Source organism: Pseudonaja textilis, chromosome 3, assembly GCF_049901715.1.
Source record: "Pseudonaja textilis isolate UNSWEBS1 chromosome 3, rPseTex1.2, whole genome shotgun sequence".
NCBI lineage: Eukaryota > Metazoa > Chordata > Lepidosauria > Squamata > Elapidae > Pseudonaja > Pseudonaja textilis.
In genome coordinates, this window is record NC_141992.1 from 86712309 (window position 1) to 86722831 (window position 10523).

The following is a 10523-nucleotide window of genomic DNA, read 5'->3' on the forward strand; positions in this document are numbered from 1 at the left end:
TAGTTTCAACAAACATAACTGAAAAATGTTTGTTATGACTTAATAGCCAGGAGTGCCAGAATAAGTTTGTTTCCCATAAGAAGCTGCTTCTTTTTAATAGTTAATTTCAAAATCTTAAACTTCAGATTTATCTGGCTCTTTAAATGGCTTATAACTTTCTTAGATACGTATTCTCAATCATCCATTCATTTATGGTTGTCCCAAGGGTGCTTTTGTTCAAAAGGTAACTTGACTTCCTTGATGTTTTTTCTTTGAAAATGTTATGCTTCTCATTCGCTTTCCCTCCAGTCAGTCAGAACTGAAGAAGCTTCTTGTATGAGAAGCAAAACATTTTCAAAGAAAAAAACCAAGAAAGTTGTTCCCTTGGGTGGGGTGGGGTGGGGGCGGGGAGGCACCTTTGGGAAATCTTTTTTAGATTAAAATCTTAGCTTTTTTGCTGTTTATTTCAAATTGTTTAAACTTGCAATTAATTTTTATTTTGTTCAGATTTGAAAATGAACTCACCCAATAACTTTTCAAACGTGTCATTTAAGGCCTGTAGAAGACTTAGAATAACTTTGTCATTTTGAATGTATACTGTACTAATTGGCATACATTAAAATGAATTTTCATTGCATACAGCTCTCAAGGGGCCACCACCTCCAATATACACTACATAAATATGACAAAATACAAAATTATGCATACAGCCGCATATATGACACGGAGAAATAAGTCTAGTTTGGATATATACATGTATATGGCGAGAAAAACGAATCTTGCAGAAGAATGGCATGGGGAACAAAGCTGTTAAAGAATCTGGTAGTTCTGTTAGAAATACTTTGAAACCTTCTCCCAGAGGGGAGCAACAAAACAGACTGTGAAGTAGGTGGGTGTGGTCTCTAACAATGCTTTCAGCTCAAGGCACATAGCGCTTATAAGCAGTATCCTGAATAATGGGAAGCAAGCTTCCTCTAGTCTCAGCTGTCCTTATCTACCACTTTAAAATGGGTAACGGGTAATTTCTCAAAGGACTAAGAAGTGAGGCATGTGAACGTATCTTTTAAAAGGGTCCAATGTAGTTGCAAGAAAGATGACTGATCTCTTTGTCAAATAATCCTTTTGTCTTCTGGAGTTGAACCCTCCAAAAAAGGAGTCCTGCAGTCACCTCATGAGGAGTGGCTGTGGAGCACACGTGGGCAATTTCTTGTTCTCTCTTTACCTGGAGAGGTTCCAAAGAATCTGGCTACTTGCCAGTTCTTTCATCTTTGTGTGGCTGTTGGCTGTTTGCACCAAGACTTTAGTTCACTTTATCTTCCCTGGAAGTCTCATTGAACGCTTCATTTATAGCCTCCAAGTGTTCCTTACCTCTTCATATTTCTAACCTATGGATTTATTTTATTTTCATTTATTTGATTTGTCAATCGCTTGCAAGATAATAGTTATAAGTATAAACATAGTTACGAATACATGAAATATAAGAAAAATAAAAAGAAACAATAGGACAGGGACGGTAGGCACGTTGGCGCGCTTATGCATGCCCACTACAGACCTCTTAAGAAAGGGGTGAGGTCAATAGTAGACAGTCTTAAGGTTAAAGTTTTTGGGGTTTGGGGAAGAAACTACAGAATCAGGTACAGTATTCCAGATATTGACCACTCTGTTGCTGAAGTCATATTTTCTGCAATCAAGTTTGGTGCGGTTTACCTTGAGTTTGTATCTATTGTGTGCTCTTGTTATGGTTGAAGTTGAAGTATTCACTGACAAGTAGGACATTGCAATGTATGATTTTATATCGGACCAAAGGCGGCATAGTTCTAGGTTTTCTAGATCTAGAATTTCAAGTCTGGTAGCATAAGGTATTCTGCAACAAGTAGAGGGGTGGAGAACTCTTGTGAAATATTTCTGGACTTTCTTAACTGTGTTAATATTACATACTTAATGTGGGTTCCAGACTGATGAGCTGTATAGCAAATGTTTTGTATGCTCTAGTTAGTAGTGTGATATTACCAGAGAAAAAGCTATGTAGGATTAGATTAACAACTCTTAATGCCTTTTTGGCTATGTAGTTACAGTGGGCTCTGGCACTTAGATCATTAGAGATGAGTATTCCAAGGTCCTTTACAGAGTTTGGATCCTCAACAAGGTCTTGACTATTCAGCCTGTATTTTATTTTCTGAATTTTTTTGCCAATATGTAGGACAGCATTTATTTGTTGAGATTTGAAGTTGCCATTTGTTTGACCATTCTGATACATAGTCAAGGTCTTTTTGAAGGGTAGCAGTATTGTCTGTGGTGTTGAATAGTTTTACATCATCAGTGAAGAAAACACAGTTGCACTTAATATGATCACAGAGGTCATTTATGTAGAGTATGAAAAGAGTTGGTCCTAGAACACTGCCTTGGGGGACACCACTGTTGACAGGTACAGAATTTTGATAGGACACTCCCAATTTTGACCATTGTTGTCTGTTTGACAGGAATGCTTCTATCAGTTATGCAGGTGTCCAGAGATACCATAAGATTTTAGTTTTAGTAGTAGTTTGTCGCGTACCACTGAATCAAAGGCTTTACAGGTCTGTGTAGATTGTGTCTATTGCTTTGCCCTGATCGAGTTGTGTAGTCCATATGTTTTTGCAGTGTAAGAGTTTCAGATTACAAGATAGTTTTTTTCTGAAACCAAATTGTTTATTAGAGAGTAGGTTGTTTGTCTCTAAGTGGAGGATAATGGATTGGTTAATAATTGATTCCATGACTTTACAGGTGATGCAGCATAAAGAGATTGGTCTGTAATTTTCAACTAGGCTGGAGTCTCCCTTTTTGAAGATGGGGATGACCATGGCTTGTGACCATAGTTTTGGCAAGGAGCTGGTCCTTAAAGATTTTTCAAAGATTATGCTTAGAGGTTCGGCTATGGCAGTGGATAGCTTTTTTAAGAAGTAGGCACATATTCATCTGGTCTAATAGATAGAGATGGTTTTAGATTGAGTAGTGCTTTTTCAACATTGTCTTCTGTAAAATCAATATGTATTGTGGATGTCTGTGGTTCAACTAGGAAATACTGGGCATGATCCAGTGCTGTTTACAAATACTGAGCCAAAGAATGTGTTAAAGAGATTGGGTTTAATGGTGTCATCGTTGCAGTCTTAGGTCCTTTCAGGGGTGGGATGGACCTTGAGTCTTTTAGTTTGTTGTTTATAAAGTTGTAGAAAGCGCAGGTGGAATTGTGTGTAGAAGTTTTTCTTGTTTAATGTGATAATTGGTGCATTCAGTCTTTATCTGGTGGCATAAATTTTTGTATCGGCTTTTGAAGTTGGCAACGTGACCAGATTTGTTTTTCCGCCAAAATGATCTCTTTTTGGATTGAAGCTTCCTTATTGTTATGGCTATAAGATCATAGTTTCCTTTTTTGAAGTTATAATTGGGGATTACATCATTGTGTTGATTTTTGTGTGGACACACGTTGAGACAAAAGTCAATTACGTTGTGGTCACTGTTGGAAAAGGGTTCTTTAATTTGTATTCCGTAAATTGAATTCAAACTATTGCAGAAGATGAGATCGAGGCAGTTGTTAAGTCTAGTATTGTTGGTTACTAGTTGTTCCAATCACAGATTTGTTACAGCATTGTTGAAGGTTGCATGTATGGATTCAGTGTTACATTCGTTTAGGGTCCAGTTAATATAAGGTAGATTGAAGTCACCAAGAAAGATAAAAGTGTGTGGGCAGGATGTTGCCCATGTTAGTAGTGAATATAGCTTGTTTACATGTTCGATGTCATAACCAGGGGCTCTGTAACATAATAAGAATTGAAATGTGATATTTAAGGACAGTTCACAGACGATGGTCTCAGGAAGAGCAAGCTCCTGGGTAACTTAGATGTTTTTTAGATGTAAGGACATTTTATAGAAGATAGCAACACCACCTACTCTACGGATTTCATGATCTGATCGGTAAACATGATAGTCTCTTACTGTGGTAATGGAGTCAGGGAGAGATGTGTATACAAAGGAAAGGAGATTTGAGATCCTCAAACAAATCCCTAGAAGAGTAAGAGAGCAGAGAAGGGATTACACATTTTTGGCTACATAGTTAAATAAGGGAGACATTCTATTTCTTTGGTTGATCCCAGAAGGAATGTTGGTCTCTTGGGAAGAAAAGAAGATTAAAATAGATACTCTAGAAAAGGCGCAAGAATTGAGCAAGCAACTAGCGGGCTCGGAAGATCAACGTAGCAAAGAAGATCTAGATTCAAACTCTCAAGAAGAACAAGACCAATAAAAAAACAAAGAAGAAAAACAAGAAGTAAGAAAAACTAACCAGCAACAACAAGAAAGAGAAGACCTTAAATCAACGAACATAACACAAAGGGAAAGAAGAGCAACCAGGAGACAAAGAACCAGATAGAATTAGAACTATGGAAAAAGAGGCGAAACTCTTATCCATTAACATAAATGGCTTAAACTCAAAGACAAAAAGACAAAGGATTCTGGCAAAGTTGATAAAACAAAATGCAGATATTGTTTACAGGAAACACACATTTTAAAAACAGATGAAAAATAGGGACAAAGTTTACGGCTTCTGCAGATCATGAAAAAAAGAATGGAATAGCAGTTTATATTAAAGAAGAGATAAAGGCAAATTTAATATTTACAGATCCCAGAGGAAGAGTTCTGGCAATAGAAATACAGATAAACTTAAAAAAAAATCTATTGGTGGTAATTTATGCCCCTAATGCCAATCAAAAAGAATTCTATAAAGCTCTATATGCTAAAATCATTGAAATGGAAAGGAAAAATATTTGTATGAGAGGGGATTGTAATGCTCTAGCAGATTATCAAAAAGATTTTAATGGGGGGAATAAGAAGGGAAGGGAAAAAAGAAAAGAGAACTACCTAAAATTTGTGTAGAAATGATTAAAGAATTAAATTTAATAGATGTATGGAGAATATTAAAACCAGATAAGAGACAATTTATCTTCTATTCAAATCCCCCAGTCATGGCCGTGCATTGATATGGCATGGATGAGTGGATATTTAGTAGAAGAAGTGACAGAAGTAGAAATTATACCAAACTCTTGGGCAGACCACAACCCTCTTAAAATCAATTGGAAAGGTAAGAAAAAAATCAAGGAGAAGTTGGACTTTAGATTCTCAATTATTAAAGGATGAGGATTTTATAAAGAAACTTAAGGAAGAACTAACTTTATTTTAAAGAAAATAATAACCTAGACACAACTATCCAAAATTTATGGGACACCATGAAAGCCATCATACGGGGAATTATAATATCTTACACTGCACAAAAAAATGAAGAAAAACATGCTCAACAAAACAATTTATATCAAACAATCAAGAAACCAGAATCCGAATTACAGGACACCCCACAAAATGTTAAATTACAAGAACAATTGATTCTCTATAAACATAAACTCAACTTAGTTGAACAGGAAGAATTGATTAGAAACTTGAAAGTAACTAAGCAAATTATAAGCTCAAAAAAGAGAAAGAGAAAAGAACCATCTACCAACTACAAGATGAAAGTGGAAATTATCAACATACAATAGAGAAGAAAAAAGAGATTGCACATAAATATTTTGAGAAACTGTATAAAAAAGAGAGTAGATGAAGATCAGATAAGGAAATATCTAAGAGAAAACAAAAACTCGAGAAATTAAAGATGAGATGAAAGAATTTTTGATGAAGGATGTATCTATGACAGAATTAAAACAAAAAATTAGAACCCAGAAAAGTAACAAAACCCCAGGCCCTGGTGGCTTCCCAGCAGAATTTTATAGAGTGATAGAAGAACAAGTGGGACCAATAATGGTGGATTTATACAACGAGATATTATTATCTGCTAAAATGCCAGACACATGGAGAGAATCATTAATTTCGCTAATCCCGAAGGGGGACTCAGATGCCAGAATGATACAAAACTATAGACCAATTTCTTTGCTGAATGTAAATTATAAAATATTTACTACCATTATTGCTACAAGATTAAAGAAAATTCTGAATGATTACATACATCCAGACCAAAATGGATTTCTCCCAAATAGACAAATTAGGAACAATTTAAGAATAATAATGGATAGTCTGGAATATTATGAAGCTCACCCGGAGAAACAGGTAGCCCTTGTTTTCAAAAGGCTTTTGACAAACTTTTTTGCAATTTATGATTCAGCAAATTTATGACATGAATTTCAGCACCAAATCTGAGAATATTATAACAGCAATTTATTCAGTACAAAAAGCAAATATCAAAATAAATGGAGAAAATACCCAAACTTTAAATATAGAGAAAGAAGTCCAACAAGGTTGTCCGCTGTCCCCTCTGCTCTTCATATTATCATTAGAAGTATGCTTAGAAAGAGTGAGGCAAAATCCTGAAATAAAAGGATTGAAAACTAGGAATGAAGAACATAAACTGCAAGCATTTGCAGATGATATGGCTTTTATTATTGAAGACCAAATAGAAAAAGGACAAATATTAATTAAGGAATTAGAAAGAGATGGAGCGGTGGCAGGATTGAAAATTAATAGACAGAAAACAAAACTTTTAGCAAAAAAATTAACAAATTTACAAACAACAGAATTAGAAAGAGTACTTGGACTTCAAACAACAAGAAAAATTAAATACCTGGGAATATGTCTTACAGCACACTGTAAGGCGATAGAGAATAATTATAATAAGCTATTATAAACAAAAAAAGACTTAGAATTATGGATGAAAATGCAACTATCATTACTAGGAAGAATAGCAGCCATAAAAATGTCTATATTGCCAAAATTTCTTTATCTATTCCAAACCATTCCAGTTAAATGAGAAAAGACCTTTTTCAATAACCTTAATAAAATGACAGCAAAATTTATTTGGCAGGGTAAAAAACCCAGATTAAAAATGAAATTACTACAAGATATGAAGAGCAGAGGAGGCTTTGGATTGCCAAATTGGGAATTATATTATAGTGCAGCAACATTAGTTTGGCTAAAAGATTGGATTAATTTAAAGAATAAAATAATATTAGCTATAGAAGATCATGATCTTCAGAGAGGATGGCATGCCTTTCTTTGGGACACAGGACTCACCAAACAAAATTATTTCCACAGACATCTGATTAGAGATTCGCTGATAGGCAACTGGATCAAAATTAAAAAGAAACACTATATAAGAATCCCAATCTGGCTATCTACAATGGAAACGATGATCCACCCAAATAATTTAGACCTGAACAAAATGTTAAAGTATAAAGACGTATTGGATACACACGGAAACTTAAAATCAATACAGGAGCTCCAAGAACAAGGGCTATGAATAGATTGGTGGGCTTATCTTCAAATACAAAGCCGATATAAAAAGGACGTAAAGGAGGAGGGAATATACTTGAAACCTCAACAATTAGACAAAATCTTATTAGGCCCAGAAAAAAAAAATATTACCAAAATTTACAAGTATTTCCTAGAAGTAGATTTAGAAGAATAGTGAAAGGATGTATGATCGCATGGGGTCAAAATATTGGTCATAACATAAAGTTATCAGACTGGGAGACTGTATGGAATAGAAATCACAAATTAACAAAATCAGCAGCGTACAAAGAAAATGCATATAAAATGTTCTATAGGTGGCACTTACCCCCTTCAAGATTAGCGAAAATGTACCCTAAAATGAATCCTATATGTTGGAAATTTTAAAAAAAGAGGGAACATATTATCATATGTGGTGATCCTGCCCAGAGGCTCGAAAATATTGGCTTAAAATCAAAAATTGGCTACAGGAAATCACCAATGAACAATTAGACCTAGAACCAGAACTCTTCCTATTGGAGATCTTCAAAAAAAATATGTAAATAGCACAAAATACTTATTATTACACATATTGACTGCTGCCAGGATCGCCTTTGCCCAATGTTGGAAACAGCCATATACACCCGTAGAGGAACTGGTTATACAAAAAGTTATGAATTGTGCTGAAATGGATAAATTAATGCTGAGTTTAAAAGATGAGGAAGCGTCAATATTTTATAAGGTATGGGAACAATGATATAGCTGGATAGATCGGAGAGAGATTAAGGATAGGTAATTATTAAATATAGAATATAGATAGAATAAGAATATAATTATGCACAAATTAATGCCTGTAAATATTGCACAAATGATTGTTATATGATAAGCACCACAAATAGCTGTTATTGAGTGATATATTGTTTATGTTTTTAATGTAATAAAAAATCAATAAAGTTTATTTTAAAAAGGTGTGTGGACCATGTTGCCCATTTAGTAGTGAATTTAGCTTGTTTACATGTTCAATGTCATAATCAGGGGCTCTGTAACATAATAAGAATCGAAATGTGATATTTAAGGACAGTTCACAGACGATGGTCTCAGGAAGAGCAAGCTCCTGGGTAACTTGGATGTTTTTTAGATGTTGGGACTTTTTATAGAAGATAGCAACACCACCTCCTCTACGGATATCACGATCTGATCGGTAAACATGATAGTCTCTGACTGTGGTAATGGAGTCAGGGAGAGATGCGTTGGGCCATGTTTCACAGACAAATATAATGTCGAATTTAGCCGTATTTAGTAAGAGGAGAAATTCAGGTATTTTATTTACAAGACTTCTTGCATTGACTAGCTTGCGTTTAAAGCCAGTTGTAGTTGGAAATGAGGTAGTTAGGGGCATACGTGCCTAGTTTTGAGTGATGGTGGGTTGGATGAAGTAGGGTTGGATGCGGAGTTGTGGGTTGTGTGACTTACTTTTGATACAATCAGCGCAGTAGTCAATGTACAGGTCCTTCTCTCCATTGTCTAGACATCTTTTGAGTTCGTTGCAGAGTTCACGGGAGTGGATTCTTTGCAGTATGGATAAGTCTGGTCTTGAGTGAAGTTTTTGGGGGTTGGGATTGGTTTTTGAAATGGTGTTTATTGTATGAATGAATATACATTTGTTGGACTCATTTTTGCATACTACTCTACAAAATTTTGGGGCCACCGAGCCGTCATTGTATTTGAACTCAAGGCCATCTCTGGTTATTTCAATGATATCATCAGGAGATGTTTGTTGTATTGGAGTTGCTTATGTTTTTGCGAACTTTGGTGATGTCATCTGATTCGATGGGATTTGGATGTTTCTGATCATGTTCCATGATGTCTCTGGTGAGTAAGGGGATATCATTTGTGGAATTATTTGATGGGATAGTAATTATTTGTGGTTGTGGTTTGGAGGTTATTTTTGGTTGTAGTTGTGATTGTAGTTGAGGTAGTAGTTGTGGTAGTGGTTGTTGAGTTGGGATTTGATTTTGAACTGATAGGTATTCGCTTAACAGTGCTGTATTTTTTTTTTCAAGAGAGATTAGGCTTTCTTGTATAATTGTTTCAAAACGTGTTGCTAAGCGTTTTCCTACTGAGTGCATGAGCGATTCTATGTTATCAACTCTGTCAGGCAGGGTGCTTGGTTTGTTTAGCTTAGGAAAACTGATGAAAAGGTGATTTAAAAATTGTATGGATATTTATTAGAAATTAAATTAGAAGAAGAACAAGTTAAAGTAACTATGATTGCTTGGGGGAAGAATTTTGGATATGGGATCGATTTAGAGAAATGGCAAAAATTGTGGTCTCAAAATTATAAAATGACAATGTCAACAGCATATAAAGAAAATTTGTATAAGATGTTTTACAGGTGGCATTTCCCCCCGACAAGAATAGCAAGAATGTTCAAGAATAAATCTGAAAAATGTTGGAAATGTCATCAGACACCTGGCTCATGTTACCCTATGTGGTGGACTTGTGCGGATGCTAAAAAATACTGGACTAAAATCCACATGTGGTTGGAAAAAATGACAAAAAAACATAGATTTGAAACCAGAGATATTTTTATTGGGAATTTTACCTGAAATATATAGTAAAGACTTGAAATACCTGATTGTAAACATGTTGATAGCAGCTAGGATTGTATTTGCTAAAAACTGAAAAAATGAGAAAATACCATCACAGGAGGAAATCATTAAGAAAATATTGGAATGTGCTGAAATGAGTAGATTGACATTTGAAATTAGAGAACAAGAGGATAAACAATTTTATAAAATTTGGGATTTTTTCTATCAATGGTTAGATAATAAAATACAGTAATGAAATATGTAGACTTTTAGAAAATAATACATAAAGATATACTTCTTTCTTATTATATCTACAAAATGATTTTAGGATAGATTTGAGGTGACAATATGAACTGTTATAAAATTAAGTAAACTATGATTATCTTGTAAAACATGAATGAATTAAAGTATAGTCAAATGATTGATTAATAATACTAAGGTATTTAATTTTTCATTGAAAATACGAGATTATATGCAATGTAATTGTAATTGAAGACTATGAAATAGAAGCACAAAACAATTTGTAAACCAACCGGCACACTGTATGTACACATATGGAAGATGGGTTCATGTTTTTATGTTTTGTTTGTTTATGTTTGTTTTTAAAAACCAGTATTTTTTTTAAAAAAAAGGAAAACATGATGGACATAGACAAGGGAATTGATGATG